Source organism: Suricata suricatta, chromosome 2, assembly GCF_006229205.1.
Source record: "Suricata suricatta isolate VVHF042 chromosome 2, meerkat_22Aug2017_6uvM2_HiC, whole genome shotgun sequence".
NCBI lineage: Eukaryota > Metazoa > Chordata > Mammalia > Carnivora > Herpestidae > Suricata > Suricata suricatta.
In genome coordinates, this window is record NC_043701.1 from 57534781 (window position 1) to 57557179 (window position 22399).

The 22399-nt window shown below is 38.5% G+C and overlaps 1 protein-coding gene and 1 pseudogene across 2 annotated transcripts in view; one reads left to right on the forward strand and one right to left on the reverse strand.

The window, feature by feature from the left end:
* Positions 1-22399, reverse strand: part of SUGCT (succinyl-CoA:glutarate-CoA transferase) — a 749888-nt gene that overhangs the window by 654494 nt on the left and 72995 nt on the right. The gene's annotated exons all lie outside the window — the stretch shown is intronic.
* On the forward strand, positions 11675-22392 carry LOC115303980 (annotated as a pseudogene).

A 22399-nucleotide genomic window follows, 5' to 3' on the forward strand; every position in this document is an offset into this window, starting at 1 on the left:
TATATATATAAATACTGATGAGGGATAGGAGTAGAAAAATGTTCACCTTCAGTCCAGAAGGCTGACCTATAGCCTGCATAGTACGGATAAGGATCAAACACGTGCGGGTTGCTACATTCTTAAAGGGTCTCATGACTGCCTGTACATCTCACTGATAGTTAATATCAAGCTGAACGATAAGTATGAGAGAAATCATGCAACAATAGTTTTATGAGTAGAAACTTGAAGAAGACATTTATGATCTAATACTCCCTGTACATCCTCTCCCCATTAAGCACTAAGCATATAACCACCAGCTTCATACAGCAAAAAGTGGGGCTTTTCTGTCCCCGGGTCCTGTCCCTGTGCTACTTAGATAAACCTAGTAAGCTGCACCGTATAACCTCTTAAAAATTCTTTCTTGACAGTTGTGCTTGATCATCCTGCAACAATATGAGTCAGAAATGATTCCACCTTTTTGTCCTACACTTCTGACAATAAATAGAATTTATTTTATAGAAAGTTTTAAAGCAGGGAACTGAGATTATCAAATGGTATTGTGTAAAGATTACTCTGTTGGCAATATAAAAATTTATTTATTAATAATTTAATAAAAAGCTGAAAAAATGATAAGCGTGGGATTCAGATCATTCTTTTTAACTTTATTTTAGCTTACAATTCCAAAATAAGTACAATCAAAACCTAAATTAAAGAGGAGAAATCTAAGCATGCCAGTTTTATTGCATATTCAAGTAACAGGGTAAGGAAAATTAAGGAGGTTATGAAAAATTAGAGAGGAACACCACACATTTATTCATTCTTTCGTTTTCTTTCTCTTCTCACTTCTCTCTCTCTTCTTCTTCTTCTCTTTCTCCTTCTGTCTTTTCTTCCACTCCTTAACTCACTCACATTCATTTTAAAGAGCAACCTCGCCATCTTGTGGCTTTTATGAACATTGACCATAAAGCAAAACGCATTTCCAGACTTAGAAAAAACTGTAAGGAAAAGAAACTTAAAGGAAAAAGATTTTTTCTCTTAATATTTGCCTTGAATACCACATGATCTGGCCTGCCTGATCCTGGCTTCACTCATTTTTCTTAATTATGTCTGTGTTTTCCTTTTGTCCTTAACTTACAAGCACTTAGAAAGCAGGAGCTCCTGTGGTTGCTTTTGTTTCCTGTAACTCCTATGACACCTCCCACAGTGCTCAACACGCTATCAAAGGTTAACCTTCGGAAGGGCAACACCCCTCTGACCAACTGACAAGAAGCTATGAACTTCTCCCCAGAAGAAGATAACAAAATATACCGAACCTCATTCATGCACCCCTAGTGAAGAGGCGGACTAACGGACCCTCTGCAAGTTACCATTGCTTGCATCTATCTGCTCTGGGCCCAGGGCACCTGCATCATCAGTGTAACTCTCCTGATGAGGATGAGTTCAAGGATGGCTCTGAGGCTTCCTAGCCACTATAAGCTCCAACATGGGGTGAGAAGAAAAAGAAGAGAGGGAACAAAGTACACCTCTCATCTAGTCTGTATCATTAGCCTCCTGCTTCTGGTCTCTCGCCCTCATGCTTGCCTCATGCAAGATCATGATGATATTCCTAAAATCTAAATCAGCAAGTCCTACTTTCCTGCTTGAAGCCTTCTAGGGGCTTTCCAAGTCACCTAGAGTACATCTAAACTCTTCATGCCCGTGTCTTCGTTCTTGCCTGCTCTCTGGACTAATCTCATCAATTTTCCCACTGCCCTCTACCTTGAGTCCTCCTGGAATTCTTACTACTCTCTGAATACACCCACAGCTGATTTCCATCCTGGAGATCGTGCACTACCTAGAATGTTCTTTCTTCCAATCTTCCCATGGCTGGCTACTACTGATTATGTGATTCTGAACATGCTCTTTCCAAAAAGACCTTCCCTAACTACTCTATCTAAAATACACTCCTAGGAACTCCTTAGCACTTTATCGTATTGTCATTCTCTCTAAAGTACTTATCACTATCTGAAATTTAATTTTTTAGATGAATATGTCTCTCCTCTAGAGCGTTAGCCCCACAAGGGCTGTGACCGAGGTGAATGTTCTCTCTTCAGCACCTAGATTAATTTCTACCAGTATCTTGTTAAATGTGTGTTAAACAAATAAATGAATATAAATAAATAAACTAGGGAAATAGAGATAACACTTATATTACTACTGGTTATAACACAAAGATTAAACTGTACCTTCTCTAGTAATACCTGAAATAACCTGTTGGGAACTTGGGGGAAGGGACAGTGAGGGAAGGTCCAGGCAACTAAATTTCCCAGGTTCAACCACTGACATTCTCCAAGAGTCCATACAAATTTGGCCCCCTCCCTTATTCTCAGTGTTCTCGCTAATGAATTTCATCCATACCATGGCCTCAAATAAGATACCAGCAACACCATATCTAGAATAATAATGACCATTTATCAAGTTACTATGTATTAGAACTGATGGATTTTTGTCCACTAGGTCACTTAATTCACATAAGACCCTTATGAGTTAGGTACCATTATCCCTTTTTTACAATTATAAAATTATAAAATCTTTTAAATCTCAGGTTAAAAGGTTAAGTGACCCATCCAAGGTCATATAGATAGGAAGTAGCAGAGCTAAGATTTTAGCCCAAGACAGAACCCTTATACACAAAGATGTTTGCTTGTGTATGTACAGACATTTCCACCAAATAATTCAAGGTACCACAAGCTTATAGATGCCCTAAACAGAAAGTATTTCCCCAGCACATTCACCCTCACAGTCACCAATCCAGACTGGGAGATCACATTCGTTTCACTGAGTGAAACTTCACCCACACATTTGCACAACCCCAAAACCTAAGAGTCACCCTGGACTCTTTTGGTTCCTGCCCATGTCCAATTGGTCACTAATTCCTTATTTGATCTGCTAACTCTCAATCCATCTAAGCTCTTATGCATTGCAATAGCTTACTTATTCATTTCCCATCTCAGTTTATTCTTCACACAGCTACAAAGATCTTTCAAATATATAATTCTGATCAATTCATTTCTTTTATTAAATGTTTCAATGTTTGATTTATTTTTGAGAGGGGGGAGGGCATAAGTGGGAGAGGGGCAGAGAGAGAGAGAGAGAGAGAGAGAGAGAGAGAGACAGAATCTGAAGCAGCCTCCAGGTCCTGAGCTGTCAGCACAGAGCCCAACATGGGGCTCAAACTCATGAATGGCGAGATCATGACCAGAGCCAAAGTTGGACACTAACTGACTGAACCACCCAGATGTCCCTTAAATTCTTTTTCTTTTTTTTTTTGAGCCTTAAATTCTTATTAAGTTGCCTATAGTATAAAAATTCCTTGGTATGACCGATTGAGTCTTATGTGGCCTACCCTCTAACTACTCCATACATCTTATCTCCCGTCACTCCTCCAAAACAACTCATACTCAGTATAGCTGCTCCCCAATATGCAAGGCTCTTTCATTAACTCTGGGCTTCTCTCTGTACATGCCATTTGACTTGTGACACCCACCTCCCCATCTCTCTAGTAAAGATAAACCTCCTCAAGATACAGACTTAGTCAATAATGGCTGTTATGGACAATAAAGAAGGAGGTTTCAAAGAGGACTACTACCTATCCTGTTGATAAATTTAAAAACAAAATAGGAGAATGTTTAAAGTTAATACCATAGCTATTATCTAGATAGCTAATACTACTATTCCAGCAGCTACAGAAACTCCAACAATAGATTATTTACCAAAGAAGATCAGAAGGTAATAAAATATTTTATAGTAAATAATGTAATCCTTAAAAATGTATATAAATACAGTGGGTCAACTGCACAAATCTGAACTGTGCAGGTCTACTTACATGAAAATTTCTTCCAATAAATACAGTACAGTACCATAAATACATTTTCTCTTCCTTATGATTTTTTTAGTTATTTTTTTAAGTTTGTCTATTTATTTTGAGAGAGAGAGAGAGAACAAATGGGGGAATAGAGAGAGAGGCAGACAGAGAGAATACCAAGCAGGCTCTGCACTGTCAGCACAGAGCCATATGAGGGGTCCAACTCACTAACTGAGTCATGAGATCATGATCTGAGCTGAATCAAGAGTTGGATGCTTAACTCACTGATTTTAATAAAACTTTCTTTTCAATAGCTTACTTTATTTAAAAGTATAACATATAATACACATAACATACACATAACATACAAAATATGTGCTAATCAGTTGTTTATGTTCCTAGTAAAGCTTCTGGTCAACAGTAAGTAGGCTATTAGTAGTTAACTTTTGGGGGTCAAAGGTTATACACAGATTTTCAGCTGCATGGGGGGAGTCAACAACCCTAACCCCCATATTTTCTTTTTTTTTCCTTTTATAGTTTATTGTCAAGTTGGTTTCCATATAACACCCAGTGCTCATCTGACAAGTGTCTTCCTCCATGCCCATCACCCCCCTTTCCTTCTCCCCCTCCCCCAGCAGCCCTCAGTTTGTTCTCAGTATTCAAGAGTCTCTTGTGATTTACCTCCCTACCTCTCCCCAATTATTTTTTTCCTCTCCCTTCCCCTCCCCCATGGGCCTCTGTTAAGTTTCTCCTGTTCCACTTATGAGTGAAAAGATATGGTATCCGTCTTTCTCTGCCTCACTTATTTCACTTAGCATGACACCCCAGAATTCCATCCATGTTGCTACAAATGGGCAGATTTTATTCTTTCTCATTGCCATGCAGTATTCCATTGGATAGATAAACCACATCTTCTTGATCCATTCATCAGTTGATGGACATTTAGGCTCTTTCCATGATTTGTCTATTGTTGAAAGTGCTGCTATAAACACTGGGGTACATGTGCCCCTATGAACCAGCACTTCTGTATCCCTTGTAACCCCCACATTTTCAAGGGTTAACTGTATCTGGATTCTGTTTCTTTCTTTGCTCATTTTCTCGTATATAAATGTTTCTGAATTAAAATGATAGATCAAACTAATGACTGATTTCATTTTTTAAAAATATTTTATTTTCTTATCTGTCCACTGAAAAGGCCTAAAACCAAAGACTAACCCAGTGGCAATGACCATTCTTATTATTTACACTGTGGTCTCTAAATGCCATTTCCTACTAAAAGGAACTAGGTTTCCATGGAGAAATGGTTGACTCCAGGATAGGACAGAAAACATAAAATTCACCTAGAATATCCTGTTTGACCAGAAATCAAGGAACCTATCAAAGACTACTGCTCATGACAAAAAAAATATGCAGATGCCAACTTGAAATGACCTGCAATAACCAAAGAGTGACCATTTTGAGTATGAATCAAAAGAATAGTTGCAATAGACTGAAACACATCAAATATAGCAAATTCTGAGAATTCGTAGTGATATTTTTTTAATCATCAGTCACCTTTGGAGGATAATAGGGAATAAATTTGTTATTATGACAATTGGCTAATAAAGGGAAAGAATTTACATTTGTGTTGCCTTTGCTTGTCAAATACTAATCTAATAGTTGATGAGAGGATATTCTTTTATAGGAATTTCCCAACCAATATACGAAAAAAGACTGGCAGAATTAGGGTATTATCATTTCACAATTCCTAATGAATTAATAGATGTAGGCAATCATCATCAATGGCTTCTAACATCACAGAGAGAGCAATAGCGGCCCTTATGCGCCTCTTAGAGGAACATCACCTTCTGTGAAATATCCTTTCACTTAATGTTTATTTATTTATTTTGAGAGAGAGAGAGAGAGAGAGAGAGAGAGAGAGAGAGAGAGAGAGAGAGCAAGCAGAGGAAGGGCAGAGAAAGAGGGAGGGAGAAAGTCCCAAGCAAGCCCTGTGTTGTCAATGCAGAGCCCAACATGGAGCCCAATCCTACGAACCATGAGATCATGACTTGAGCCAAAATCAGAAGTCCAACACTTAACCACCAGAGATACCCAGGAGCCCCTCTGTGAAATATCCTTAACAAGAACAACAAAAACAAACAAACAAAATCTGAGCAAACCTACAGATGCCAATTTTTTTAAAGAACAACAATAAAATTGAACACATGGGCACCAAAATAAATAAATTGGTTTTTTAAACAAATAAGTTGCGGGGCACCTGGGTGGCTTAGTTGGTTAAGCATCTGACTCCAGCTCAGGTCATGATCTCATGGTTTGTGTGTGAGTTTGAGCCCTGTGTCAGGCTCTGTGCTGACAGCTCAGAGACTGAAGCCTGCTTTGGATTCTCTCTCTCTCTCTCTCTCTCTCCCTCTTTCTCTCTCTCTCTCTCTCTCTCTCTCTCTCTCTCTCTCTGTGCCCTTCCTTGCTCAAGCTCTTTCTCTCTCAAAAATAAACAAACAGTAAAATTAAAAAAAAAAAAAAAAAAAAACAGGGGCACCTGGGTGGCTCAGTCAGTTAAGCAGCCAACTTCAGCTCAGGCCATGATCTCATGGTTCGTGGGTTCGAGCCCCACGTCAGGCTCTGTGCTGACAGCTCAGAGCCTGGAGCCTGTTTCTGATTCTGATTTCTCTCTGTCTCTGACCCTCCCCCACTCACACTCTGTGTTTCTCTCTCTCAAAAATAAATAAACATTAAAAATTAAATAAAAAAACAAGTTGCAGTAAAAACGAGATTTAGGAAGAACTACCAAATTAAAGATTTGAGATACATATCAATCAGTTGAAGTGACTAGACTCCATTTTGATGCCAAGTGAAAATTAACAAACGGTAAAGAGAAAGAGGGAGAGAATTGGGAAAATTGGAATGCCAACTGAATATTTAGTAATATTAAGGAATTATAGTCCTTTTTTTATTTACATGTGATGACACTGAATGTTGATGTTTTAAAAGAGTCCTTTTCTGGTGTCATGCTAAGTGAAATAAGTCATGCAGAGAAAGATACCATATGATTTCGTTTTTGTTTTTTTTAATTTTTTTAAATGTTTTTATGTATTTTTGAGAGCGAGAGAGAGAGAGAGAGCGAGAGAGAGAGAGACAGTGTGAGGAGGGGAGGGTCAGAGAGAGAAGGGGTCACTGGATCTGAAGACAGGCTCCATGCTCTGAGCTAGCGGTCAGCACAGAGCCTGACGCGAAGCTCAAACCCACAAACCATGAGATCATAACCTGAACCAAAGTTGGACACTCAACCAACTGAGCCACCCAGGCAACCCTGATACCATATGTTTTCACTCATAAGTGGAACAGGAGAAACTTAACAGAGAACCATGGGGGAAGGGAAGGGGGAAAAATAGTTGGGGAGAGGGAAGGAGGCAAACTATGAGAGACTCTGGAATACCAAGAACAAACTGAGGGCTGATGAGGGGGTGGGAGAGAGGAAAAGGGTTGATGGGCATGGAGGAGGGCACTTGTGGGGATGAGCCCTGGGTGTTATATGGAAACCAACTTGGCAATAAACTATAAAAGAAAAAAAGCTCAAAAAAAAGAGTCCTTTTCTTTTGGATATATTCTGAGGTATTTAGAAATGAAATGATATAAAATCTGAGGTGTGCTTTTAAATAATCAAGGGAGAGAGAATATATGGGATTATAAACAAAATAAGATTGATCATAAAGTTATTATGGGTGTACCTCAGGAGCCATTATGCTCTTCTCTCTACTTTCCCATAACTTCACATTTTTCTACAATAAAATGTCAAAAAATCAATTGTCAATGATAAGAAAATTTCATTTTGTATGCTTGAAAGTATACCCAGAATATTTGAGCTGAATGGGTCTGTGGCAAAAATTCTGGCTTTACAGATGAGAAAACTGAGGCCTACAGACAGAGATTAAGTGACTTGTCCAAAGTTATAAAGCGTATCAACTGCAAAACTAGAATGAACACTGATTTTCGGTTTCCAGTCGGGTTCTCCTTCATCTGAACAGGAGAGTTTTATTCTATTCTGAAGAATCTTCTTGGCCATTTTCTATTTTATACAATTAATCCAATAATAATAGTTAACATGTACAGAGCACTTATGATGTACTAGGAACTGTGTTGGTGCTCTGTACATGTTTAAGTCTCATGAAACAGACCTGAGGTATTTTCATTACTGTGGAGAAAAATAAGACTTTGAGAGACTAAGTGCCTTATCCAAGGTCACACAGCTGCTTAATGTGATTCTATAAGTAATTATCAAACTGTTGACACTCATTACTGTATAACCACTTTTACAAAATATTACCACTTTTACAAAATACAGTGCACACATTGTTCAAAGACCAGAAATGTGATATATTAATCATTAGGTTTGTTAACTCAATAATCTTTGAAATTAGACTCCTCACTCTCTATCACAGGGAGGCATCAAAAACAGCACCTAAAGAGTCTGAAATATAATACTAATAAGCATATGTTCCTAGCCAGAAAGGGTAAGTGAATTTGTAAGTTAAGCAGTATTCTGTAATGCAGCTAAAGCATACTAAGCAAAATAGAAAATAAAAAACAACTTTCGCTGATGATATATGTCTTTATCACAAAATTACCACTTTGTTTTATAATGTACAACTTGATGTTAGTATATAAAAAGATATTTTTTCAAGAATTGTTTCTTATGTAGATATTTCATTTTCCCCAACTAGTTAACATAACATTAAGCACGCAGTAAGTACTTAATAAACATTTGTCACCTGACTGGTGCATATTTTTGTATTTTATACTATTTCATGCATGCCTATGATACCCATTTTTTTAATATAATTTATTGTCAAATTGGCTAACATACAGTGTGTACAGTGTGCTCTTGGTTTTGGAGGTAAATTCCCGTGGTTCATCACTTACATACAACACCCAGTGCTCATCCCAACAAGTGCTCTCTTCAATGCCCATCACCCATTTTCCCCTCTCCCCTACCCCCCCCATCCACCCTCAGTTTGTTCTCTGTATTTAAAAGTTTCTAATGGTTTGTCTCCCTCCCTCTCTATTTGTATTATTTTTTTCAAATGTTTTTATAGTATTGACAAGAGTTAGGGATAACTGGGTATCAAATACCACCTTGTCTATAATATACACAATGTTTTTCATGGAAAAGAGATCAAAACTCTTCAATACTTCCATCATCCAACAGTAATCTACAGTTTCAATGACTGTCATGATCATGTTAGTGTGTCATGCTAAAAGTGACTTTATCTACACCTCAATCATGTACATACACACACACACACACACACACACATGCACAGGCACAGGCACACACACACACACACACACAATGTCCTAATTTCCTGAAGACTTATTCAAGTAGGAAGGGGAAAACAAAACTTAATTAATAAAATAAATTGCAGAATTTGTCCTGAAATTAAGAATTCAAATATACTTTCATGGGCCCTATTTTTAAAAAACTCTATTAGTAGTTACATCCATATCCCAAGTATCAACACTTTCTATTAGACAAATACAGCTCACATTCTGACAAACGTTCCATAAAATCATTAAAGAATAAATAAAATTATTATTGCTATATATTCTTCATTTTCAGGCACAAAATCAAATTTTAAATGTCAGAAATATAAAACACACTCCATGAGTTGAAAAGAAAGTAAAAATTGAGCCAGATTTTCACATAAAACCAATTCCCTATAGCTAGATTCCCACACCCTAAACAGCAGCCCTACGTCAGACCACGAAAGAACATTCTAAGCAAAGACCATAAAAATGTTCAGTACTGACCTCTTTCGAGAGACTAAACATCATCTCAAATCAAATCCAGATAAATGGATAACTTGATTGAGTAACAAATTAACAAGAATCACCTTTAGCCTTCATTCATTGCCAAGAAAAAAATATTCAATTAAGCACAGTCTACATCTTTATTTAATAGAGATCAATGAAACAAAAAAAGGGATAACAGTAACCCAAGTAAGAAAGATATCAAATAAAATCCAGTAATCCTTGAACTGCCCAAAATTGCAAATAATTAAAGTCTTTCCAAAAGTACAGACTTCTGGGCAAGCAATGTTTCCAAAATAAGCAAACACACATAGTAGTATATGTGTATACAATAAATCCAAAAGCAGGGAAATAACATGAAATCAAGAGGAATAGTATAACATGTAATGGTACTGGTAAAAATAATCATTTGTAAAGTAAACTGACAGAAGCTTTTAGAAGTTTGCAGTTATGACCACATCTAGTGCTCAGATCTTGGTTTGTAAATACCATTCTCCACTTAATGGAACTAGGGCCCCTTGAAAAAATGGTCAATTCCAGGACTGGGGCAGGGTAGGAGTCTGGGGGCGGGGGGAGGGGGACACAAAACAGGATAAACCTAGACCATCTCATGCCAAAACTTTAGAAAGTGCTCAAAGGATTGTGAGGACATATCAAAATAATACAGGGGAAATCTTGGCCACATCTGGGGCAATCTGAGCACCAAAATAAACAGTGAGAATAAAGAATTGGAACTGATTGAAGAAAATATGAATTCAAGAGTCAACACTGATATAAACAAATCAAGGAAAGGGAGAGCTCTTCCTTACTATAGAAAGTCAACTAATGAATGTAGAAGGAATGGTAGAATTAGAAAATCACTAACAACATCATAACAATAGTAAACTCAAGTAAGAATTATTGATATATGACAAAAATAGTGGGTGGTAGCTTAAGCAAATACCAGAATATTTACATAGTCTCAAAGTATACTGTCCCCCACCCTGACAATATCTCCCTTTAACTATCAAAGGGAAAACAATAACTTTACCCTGGAGAAACTACCACCTTAACCCAATGGTAAAACTACATTGCTAGCAATGGGACTAATCAAAAGCATGTACCTCCTGACATAATGCACTAAGAACTTAGCATCCCTTCTGTGGCATGAAAGTCCAAAGTACCGCTCCAGAATCTCTTCATGAAGAATATTGGACAAATCCAAATCGACGAACACCTACTAAATAACTGATCTACACTCTTAAAAAATGTCAATGCCAGGAATTGCACAGAAAGACTCAAAAGCTACAAAGAAAAGCCCAGATGAAAGGAGGCTAAAGAGACATGACAATTGAATATATTACAATCTAGATTTTCTTTTGTTGTAAAAAGACATTAGTGGGACAATGGACAATATATCAGTTAGGTCTAAAAATTATATGATAGTATTTTTCAATGTTAATTTCCCGATTTTGGTAATTGGTTACATAACAGAATTCTATGTTTTTATGAAATACAAACTGAAAATTTTACAGGTAATGGGCATCACATGCTATAGCTAATTCTCACTGGGTTCACAAAAAATGTAAATAAGGGAATCTGAGTGGCTCAGTAAGTTAAGTGTTAGACTCTTGATCTCGGCCCAGGTCATGGTCTCACATTTTGTGCACTGACAGCATGGAGCCTGTTTGGAATTCTCTCTCCCTCTCTCTACCCCTCCCCCACTCATGCTCTCACTCTCTTTCTTTCTCTCAAGATAAATAAACTTTAAAAATGCAGATAGACAATAGATTAGTAGATAGAGAGATAGACAGACAGACAAATAGATAGAAGCAGAAAGAAGGATAAAGTATTTGCATATCCAAGTCAGTGGGACTGGATAGGAACCAGAAAACTGGTTCACTAACTTCTGAGTTAATATGGAAGCAGACAGCCATGTTAGTATGTATACTTTCTCTCAACCTCCTATCAAAACACCTATAGAGAGAAACAACAAAGATCAAAACTTATAATGAACTTTAAGAAATGATTTCTAACACACACCTGAACACCATTAAACTTGGCCCCATGCTTGTGGAAGAAGAGGAAGATAAAGAGGAAGATGAGGAGAAGGTAACAGCAGCAAAGGAGGAGGAGCTAACATTTCCTGCACACTCCCTTGTAATAACCCTATAACAACCCTTATAATAATCCTTTCTTACAATGACTCTAAAATTTACAAATGAGAGAATTGCACTTAGAAAGGTTAAGTAACTTATCCAAAGCCACATTAAGCAGTAAGTGAAAGAGCCAATGTTTCAACCAGTCTACTGTATAGAGGACAACGCCCCTGCTCTCTTTGCCCTGCTTTGATCTGAGCAGTTCAACCTTAATCTGTGTCAGGCTTCTATGGAAGATATTTGAAGAAAAGGCTCAAGAACTTTAAAACACTATATTACACTATTCTCCCTCACAATGTTGCCAGACTACTGACCCTAAAGTTGCAATGAGAGTATCATTTGGGAAGACACAAGACAAAAGCTATGAAGAGGTCAGGACAAGTTAAGTCCAGTGCTTTAAAGCAAAACTTCAGGAAGGAAAAGAACACCCATAACAGTGCTCAAACCCCAAATAAAAACCTGGATAGTCATTTCATTTCTAGTAATTCAGGTACAATATTTTATTCCACTCCTATTGATTGGATAAGTATCTACTGAATATTTACTATGTATAAATGTTACTTTCAAGAAAATCATAGAGGGACACCTGGGTGGCTCAGTCAGTTAAAAGCGTCCGACTTCGGCTCAGGTCATGATCTCACGGGTTGTGGGTTCAAGCCCCGTGTTGGACTCTGTGCTGACAGCTAGTTCAGAGCCTGGAGACTGTCTTCAAATTCTGTATCTCCCTCTCTGTCTGACCCTCCCCTGCTTGTGCGGTCTCCCTCTGTCTCTCAAAAATAAATAAAAAACATTTTAAAAATTAAAAAAAAGAAAATTGTAGCATTAAGAAAAATCATCAGCATCCAATAATGACAGAATCCAACTCTATGTAACTTCCCCATATGTTAAACATAGTTTCTAATGCCTCCCCGGTTGGGCATATGTGGGAAGTGGTGAAGAGGTATGGTCAGCAGGGAGTGTCTTCTTAATTGGTCCTATCATGGTGATCTAGGCTTGGCAAGGCTTTAAAGCCTACTTGTTTCATAGAGCACTTTAATGGGTTCTTCAAAGACCTCCCCTACTCCATCACGGGGGTCTCTTACCTCCAGAGACTCTTTACACTGGTGAATCTCTCCCTTTTCCAGCTAATCACTTATGATCCTTCCTCAGCCTTAGACGTCATCAGTCCATCACCAGCTTCCTTCTGCCCTCTTGGACAGGATCTAAAGCAATCACACAATGTTTTTCTCTTTCTCACTCTGATCCACAGGAAATATTGGCAAGACCACAGTGGCTCCCAAACCGCAGCCCTCCAGACTTCCTCTGTCTCCCTAAATATCTCAGGCATGAATCACATATCAATCCACTTATCTACCAAGCTCCAGGGAACAAACACCAAATCCTCCCAGGGGTCCCATTCAGGGTCCTTTCCTTTGGTTTAAGATTCTAAATTTGTAGAGCTATTTCTTTTGAAACTTTAAATGTTCGATTAAAAATTTTTTAATGTAAACATGCTTATGGAAATGCACCAGAATCTTACAATTGTTTTCTCAAGGTAATAGCATTGTCGTTCATGATTATTTTATTTCTTATAGTCCTTTACTTTCAGAATTCCTCACAATAAACATTTATCTCATTTATGACTGACAAAAAGCAGTAACAGATTTTTTTCATTAAGGAAAAACAGATAATGTAAATAACTGGTTTATTCTACAATTAGATGTATAATAAACAACAGTTTCAAAGTATACTTCCCAATATTAGAGAAAAGCTGCTTTTTATTTTTTTTTTCTAAGTGCAACGAATTTTAAGAGGAGATCTAACCATATTCACACCTTTGGTGTCTCCATTGGTGGTGAAGACAAGGACTCAAAAAAAAAATTTGTCCAGTTATGTATCCCCAATAAAAACTGTGTTTTTATGTCAATAAACTCATCTTCCTCATAGTTTCAACTAAACTCATATTAAGATAAATATACATTTTCTTTCAAAAATCCAAACAATGGCAAAGGAGGAGGATTCCAAACATTTTGTGTCAGGGGGTCAGCTCAGGTTCAATTTTTTTTCCTGTGGGCAATCCAAAAATAAATAATTTAGAATTTACCATGCTAGAATAAACAACTAAAGTAAGGTTGACCTTATTTTGTAGGAAATGGGTATTTCTACTTATTTATGGAATTGTGCCAAAAGTAGAAACTTTCCCAAATTGATGAGAAGTTACTGCATAAATCATAGTCTCCGTTGCAGCCCTCAGTTAAATGGCCTTGATGAAGTGATTAGAGACTTTCAGATTTTGTCATCCCCACATGCAATTTCGATTAAGCAGTCCGTTCCTCCATCATCACTCAGGGACTATCACTTGGCCTGATGGTCTGATAGCCTCAAAGTACTTGGTAACATACTTATCACAAAGTTCTGAACCAATGCCAATTTTCCTCCTGATACAGTCAAGTTCGAAAGCCAGCTTTATGTTTTTAATTAATACTATCTTCGCACCAGATGTAAATAAATATCTGGGACACTCTGGGAATATCATTAGAGCCAGATGAAATACCAGGAAATGTATCAAAACTGGTTCTCTAACTTCTGAGTTAACATGGAAGCAGACAGCCATGCTAGTATGTGTTCTTTCTCTCAGCCTCCCATCAAATACCTATGGAGAGAAATAGTAAAGATCAAGATTGGGGAAAGGAGAGGAAAGGAGAGGGAAGGAGAGGGAAAGAGAGGGAAGGGAAGGGAAAGGAAAGAAAAGGAGACAGAGAGAGAGAGAGACACAGAGAGAGGAAGGAAGGAAAGAAGGAAAAAAGAGAGGGAAAGAGGGAGAGGGAGGGAGGAAGGAAGGAAGGAATGGAAATGAGGGAGGGAAGAAGGAACGAATGAACAAGGGAACAGATGAACGAATGAACAAAGGAATGAATGAAGGAAGGAAGGAACAAACGAAGGAAGGAAAGAAGGAGGGAAAAAAGAAAGAAGGAAGAAAGGAAGGAAGGAAGGAAAGAAACTTTGAAGGGAAGATAATATCACAAGCAATGTTCCATGGAGAATTTTCATAAAAAGCATCATTGGTGCAAAAGGTTAAGAAGCATTCTTGAGCAATAGATTATATATATCCTATTCTGAACCAGAACCATACAGGCCACAATCTAATAAATAGGAAAAAAATATTTCCCCCTACATGTTCTTATGCCAACAAAAACCAGCCAGGAATTAGTGTAGACTTCCTCATCTTCACAAGGTCCTAATAAATTAATTCTTTTATAAGACAGTAAGCAAATGATTTAGAATTCTAATGGGAAACGTTTGGTCAAAGGGATTTTTTAATAAGGTCTTTTGATTTCCATATTAAGGGATTATCTTGCAAAACATTTTTTGGTCCTTTGTTGATAAGGACTTTTTAATTTTATTTTTTTAACTCTTTTTTTAATGTTTATTTATTTTTGAGAAAGATGGAGAAGAAGCAGGTGCGGTGCAGAGAGAGAGGGAGATACAAAATTTGAAGCAGGCTTCAGGCTCTGGGCTGTCAGCACAGAGCCCGAAGTGGGGCTCCAACCCATGAACCAGGAGATCATGACCTGAACCGCAGTCGGATGCTTAACTGACTGAGCCACCCAGGCACCCCAGGACTTTATAATTTTGTACTTTTGTTTTACTGTGTCTGCTTGGTTTTGCTTTATACACACAAACAGTGGTTTTAAACCACTACAGCCAGCATGCCTGGGGGAGAGAGGTCACTGGGAAAATCTCCACAGACATGGCCTGGTCCCTGGTCACTACCTCTCCAAGAGACAAGGTGATCTGAATTTCACAATTGAGATGATGGATCATTCAGTGACAACTAATGAGTGACATCTAATTACAAACTGTGTTTTCTCATTTGGAGCACTGGGAACCAGGCTTCCTCTACTCTTTCCTAGAAATATTACTACCACAAAGTAGTACATGTGCACAGCTCCCTGAAGAGTAAACTATGCATCTCTTGCTTTCATCCCTTTCTTTTAAATTGTGTGAACCATCCTGGAATGAAGTTCCCTAATCATGCCTATGAACTCAGGGGACACTAGTGACAATTTTTCAAGTCCCTCTTTTTCCAGGCCAAACATCTCTGTCCACTCTTTTCCAAGAGTACCCTGGCACAGTCACAAATTCTATAATCCATAAGCTACATATAAAAGAAGGAAAGCTTTCCAGAATGACAGTTTGGGTCTTCCATTAGTCCCATTCAACTTTTCTGTTTCTATAACTATTCCAATTCCTACAAATTCCTAGTACAAAACAGAGAAGAAATTGGATAAGGATCAGTAGACGGACAGGATACCGGGATGTTTGATATATAAGCAAAAGCACTGTGAGCAAGAGTGAAGACAAGGGTAATTTTGGAAGCAATTCAGGGTTGGGGAAGTTGGCTGGGGAGGGGGTGGAGGAGACTGCACATGGTATCTGTGACCCTGGCTTAATAATAGTATCAGGCAACAAAAGAGACTAAAAACGTCAGCGTGGTGAACCTCTGTTAGATTCAGCTATGGATTCTATAAATAATGAGCCATGTATCTAGCATGGAGAGAGGGAAAATGCCAGCATCCATGTGGATGGGGTAGAAAAAAACACTCCACCAGGAACATCCTTCCCGTGACCTCCTAGCTACCCTGTCAGCCTTCCCTCTCTCTTACATAAAGAGGGTACAAAGAAATCACTACACCCTTCTGAAGCAAGTTTAGCCAGCTTGCCCCTTCATGCTTCGTTTTCTTTCTTTTTTATTTATTTAAGTACAACTGACATTCAATGTTATAATAGTTTCAGGTGTACAAAATATTGATTTGACAATTCCATTGATTACTCAATACTCACCATAGTTAAGTGTAGTCACCATCTATCACCATACAACCTTATTACAATATTATTGATGATATTCCCTATTCTGTGCTCCTCAATTCCATGCCTTCTGTATTTTATAAATGCAAGTTTGTACCTCTTAATCCTTTTCATCTAATTTGCCCATCTCCCACCCACCTCCCTTCATGCTTTCTTGTAAGCTATCTATATATCTTCACGAAGAAAAAAATAATAAAAAATTTTAAACACTTTTGTTACCCAAAACAAGAAAAGAAAGTAGAACAGGGCTTTCCTATGGATGGAAGTTGTAAGTAAATTTCATTGTTGATCCAGAATCTCTCTCCCAGTAAAGGTAATTATAAGTAGCTACTTCCTAAAAGGTCTGAGCTGTGGGCTGTAGTCATCCACTTAACTAATAATAGAGAAACAGGCATTCCAAAATCCAGAGCCATTCATAACATAGAGGTTCCAGGGGAGCCTGGGTGGCTCAGTCAGCTAAGCATCTGCTTGTCTGCTCAGGTCATGATCTCATGGTTGCTGAGTTCAGGCACTCCAAGCACAAAGCCTGCTTGAAATTCTCTCTCTCCCTCTCCCCTTCTCTCTCTCTGCCCCTCCCCCTCCAAAATAAATAAATAAACTTAAAAAAATTAAAAATGGCCAACACTCTCAAAAAACTTTTTAAAAGTAGGAGCCTGGGTTAGTCGGTCAGTTAAGCATACAACTCTTGATTTCAGCTCATGTCATGATCGTGAGTTGTGAGGTTAAGCCCCGCATCAGGGTCCACGCTGAGGGTGGACCCTGCTTGTGATTCTCTCTCTCCCTCTGCCTCTACCCTGATCGCACATGAATTAACACATACTCATTTGCTCGATCTCTCTCAAAAAAAAAAAAAAAATCCAGATGGGTTTCCAGGCATAGATGGTGAGCCAGGCATCACAATTCTCTCTCCCCATTCTAACAGAAATAACCAAAGAACTACACAAATGGGAAAAACCTGTATCTATGGCCTCCAAATTATTAGGAACTTCTATTAAATACAATTCAAATGGGATTAGTTTAAACATAGGTCTGGAGTGCAGACATGTAACTCCACCCGTAAGCTTCATTTCCTCACAGGAAAACAACAGTAGGAGTGTGTAAGGGGAGAGGCAGGACAAGTAGACTGCCTGGGTCAGAGTCTGGCTCTACTGCAGACTAGCAGAGCGATCCCGAACAAGCCACGTAACCAGCAAATTTGGACTAGTGATTTAATCTCACTGTGCCTCATTTCTCTCTTAAAAATCATGAATGATAACAGAAGTTACTTCATGGGGCTGTTGTAAAGACTGTTATCAGTTAATACATAGAAAGTGACAAACAGTACCTAACACTCAATATGTTCAATAATTGCTATTATTACCTCACTACAAGGTAGACTCTAGGAGAGCAGGGATTTTTCTCTGTTTTGGTTATTATTGAGTTCCCAGGGATAGAAGGGCCTGGAAGGAGGGAGAAGCATTGTGGGAAAATGTTTGCATCACACCCAGAGGTGTTTCCTCAACCAACCTGTCTCAGAATGAGCTTTTCAGAAGAAGGCATATATCTTCAGGGTCAATAACAAAATGATTCTGTTGAATTCTGACAGTGTTGTTTCATGTTCTCCCTAGGAAATTTACTACATGGGTTCCATTTCAGAATTAGTAAAAATGGAGATAATATCTATCCACCCCACAAGGCTGTCTTGAGGATTCAGTGAGATCATGTATATATAAAAAAAGCACTCAATTGCAGGGCTGAGGCAAGGAAAATACAAGATGAACATATTCTAGTACCAGAAGGTAATGTTAGAAAAAAAGAGGAAGAGGAGGAGGAAAACTCGGGGGAGACAGAGAAACAGGGAGGGAGAGAGAAACAGAGAGCAACAGAAAGAAAAAGAAAGGAAAAGATAAGACATGTTAAAAAGAACACAGAATCCCACTTAAAAAGTGTAACCCATGGCCAAGCTGGATAAATTTTAGCAAAGTATATAGCAATATCAATGGGTTATAACCAAATGAATAACACAAATATGCATGAGCATGGGCTGATATGAATGAGTAAACAACTGTATGAGGAAGAATGGACAAATTCTCCTTTGAGAATAATGACAAATATCTGTTGATACTCCCCCTCCAGAAGATGCAAATTAATTCCCCTTTACTTAGAGTAGGCTGAGCTTAGTGACTGGCTTCCCAAGAATACAGTATAAAAAGAGAAAAGTAGTGAATTGATACTGGAGAAAGCTGGCAGAAACCACTCTAACCAGGAGATCAAAGTTAACATCACCAGTGACAGGTCATGTTGATATGATATACGGCAGACATGACATCATGAGAAGAGTATTTCACCTCTGTGATGTTCTACCCAAAAAGCCCATAACCCCAGTTTATTTTTTTAAGAATTTTTTTTTATCTTTATTCATTTATTTTGAGAGAGAGAGAGCATACACGTATGTGAGCTGGGAGGGGGGGAGACAGAAAAAGAGAGAGAGAGAGAGAGAGAGAGAGAGAGAGAATCTCAAACAGGCTCCATGCTGTCAGCACACAGCCCAATGCAGGGCTCAAATCCACGAACTGTAAGATCATGATCTGAGTCAAAATCAAGGGTCAGATGCTGAACCGAATGAGCCACCCAGGCATCCCTACCTGAGTTGAATCATAGAAAAACATCAGACAAATCCAAAGTGAGGAATGTCTACAAAACACCTAACAAGCATTCTCCAAAAGTGTCAAGGACATAAAAACAAGAAATGGGCAGAAGATCTAAACAGACACTTCTCCAAAGAGGACATCCAGATGGCCAACAGGCACATGAAATGATGCTCAGCGTCACTCATCATAAGGAAAATACAAATCAAAACCACACTGAGATACCACCTCACACCAGTCAGAGTGGCTAAAATGAACAAATCAAGAGAGTATAGATGCTGGCTAGGGTGTGGAGAGACGGGCACCCTCCTACACTGTTGGTGGGAATGTAAACTGGTGCAGCCGCTCTGGAAAACAGTGTGGAGGTTCCTCAAAAAACTATTGATAGAACTCCCCTATGACCCAGCAATAGCACTGCTGGGGATCTACCCAAAAGATACAAAAATGCGGATACATAGGATCACATGTACCCCAATGTTCATAGTGGCACTTTCTACAATTGCCAAATCATGGAAAGATCCTAAACGTCCATCACCTGATGAGTGGATCAAGAAGATGTGGTATATATATACAATGGAGTACTACATGGCAATGAGGAAGAATGAAATATGGCCATTTGTAGCAAAGTGGATGGACCTCAAGGGTGTCATGCTAAGTGAAATAAATCAGGCAGAGAAGGACAGATATGATATGTTTGCACTCATAGGTCTAACAGGAGAACAGGAGAAACCTAACAGAGGTCCATAGTGAGGGGAAGAGGGAAAAAGAGTTGGGGAGAGAGAGGGACACGAACCATGAGAGACTATTGAATACTGAAAATGAACTGAGGGTTGAAGGGGGAAGGGGAAAAGAGGTGGTGGTGATGGAGGAGGGCACTTGTGGGGAAGAGTACTGGGTGTTATATAGAAACCAATTTGACAATAAACTATTTAAAATAAATAAATAAATAAATAAAAACAAGGAAAGCCCGTGGAACTGTCCCAGATTAGAGAAATTTAAGGAAATATAATAACTATATGAGAGGCAATATCCTGGAATGGATTCTGGGACAGAAAAAAAAAAGACATTAGTGGAAAAACTGGTAAAATCTGAATAAAGTCTGGAATTTAAAATATCATATCAATATTTAAAAATTAGACAAATTAAAAGAAAATATCATATCAATGTTAATTTCTTAATTCACCAAATGTATCATTAGTATATGAGATGTTAACATCAGAGAAAGCTGGGTGAAGAATATATACAAACTCTGCACTATCTTTGCTACTTCCCTATCCATCTAAAATTATAACAAAATAAGAAATTTTTAAAGATTTATCATTCTTAACACAGAGCACCAATAAGTGTTAGGAAATGATCACAGCACCTAAGATGGAGAGAAAAATGCCCAGTGGTCTGAAAAAGATTGGCTCCAGCTTAAGCAGGTCCTAGAGGATTTCTCTTAGTAGATCACATTTGATGGAAACCAGTGTTGCTTTAGAAGCAACAGAACATAGGCACAGTAATAGCCACAGATAGGGCAGCAGGACTGGAAAGCTTCAGGCTCAGAATATACTTGACAAAAAACACTTCCCTCCTTCCTGTCCTCTTCCCACTGCTACCTTCACTAACTTTTTTTTTTCTTTTTTAAAAGAAAGAGCATGAGAGCAAGCATGAGCAGTGCAGAGGGGCCAAGGGAAAGAGGGGCTCCACATTCTGTGCAGAGCCCAACACGGGGCTCGATCCCCTTGATTTGGGGATCATGAGCTGAGCCGCTGGACGCACAAACAACTGAGCCGCCCAGGTGCCCCACCTCCACTAACTTCTAAGACAGGTTCTCCACTCTGGTTCCACGTTTGAATTACGTGGTGAGCTTCTTAAAAAAACATGAGCACAGGTCTCACCCTGTCCTCTCTGAGATTCTGATTTAATGGGGAGAAACCTAGGCATCACTATTTTTTATAATGATACCAGGTAATACTAATGTGCAGCCAGGTTTAAGAACTGCTCTCTTAGAGGAAAGTGACCTTAATTAGGACCCACTAACAAAGGAACGTTTGTACCACACATCCCAGAAATTGTTAGAAATGTTTTGGGAAAGAAAGCCATAAAAAAAGAGTCGTTGCATGGAACTGGAAATATATATCATACAGGTAGGGGGTAAGTACTTTCAAAACAATAAAAAGGGTCAAAGTAATATTAGGGTTGGAATAGTTGGAAAGGCTCTCACATTTACCTGAGTCCTAAATTAAAAAAAAAAAAAAATCCAGCATTCGAAGGGCTGGATAAAGAAATTCCAGGCACAACAATCATGCATAAAAGCCCTGCAGTGAGCATTAGCTTGTTAGTTTGAAGGACAGAAAGAATGCGTTCATCCCTGGGGTTCAGTGAGCACTATAGTAAGGAATACACATTAAGATGCAGCCATAGATAGAGGCAGGATCCGATCATCCAAAGAGGAGTTTGGATCCTATTCCACGTGCTTTGGGAGGGCTTTTGAGGAAGTCATTGGAAGGTATAAAACAGGAGAGGGACATAGTCACTTTGCAGTCATTCTGGCCACTGTTTGGAGAACACAATAGTTAAAGCAAGGAATCTCAGAGTTCAAGCCCCACCTTAGGTATGGAGCCTACTTAAAAAAAAAAAAAAAAAAGAACAAGAACAAGAAGGATACATTTAGTTAAAGTGTGTGTGTTTTTTTCCATCTCTGATATTAACTGGAAACATTATTTCTTTTACATTTCAAGGAATTGTAGAGCAATACTGGATCCAAGATGGAGGCTGAGGAAGGAGCTTGAAGAAATCTGCAAATGTAGAATGAAAAAGCTAACAAACCAGGTCAATAAAGCTAATTCACTGACTTGGCAACGGCCTATTTTTCCTGACAAGCCTCCATGTGATAAGAGGGCCTTCACAATGGAAGTCAAGTTTTCAGAAGGGCCCACATTCAAAACACTGAAGATCACCTTTAAAACAAAAGACAACCTGAACAACAAAGAAAAAGGGCTGGTCTGTCTGAAAACCAGAAGCCATAGCTGAAGAATACTCTAAGGGTGGTGAAAAGTTGTGTAAGAACGCCTCAGAGTCTACAAAGAAATACAGGGAAAGGCCACCGACTGCAACAAGCCTGTGCGTGGAGACCCCTACAACTCAGACACCCCAGAAAGTATGACACGTGT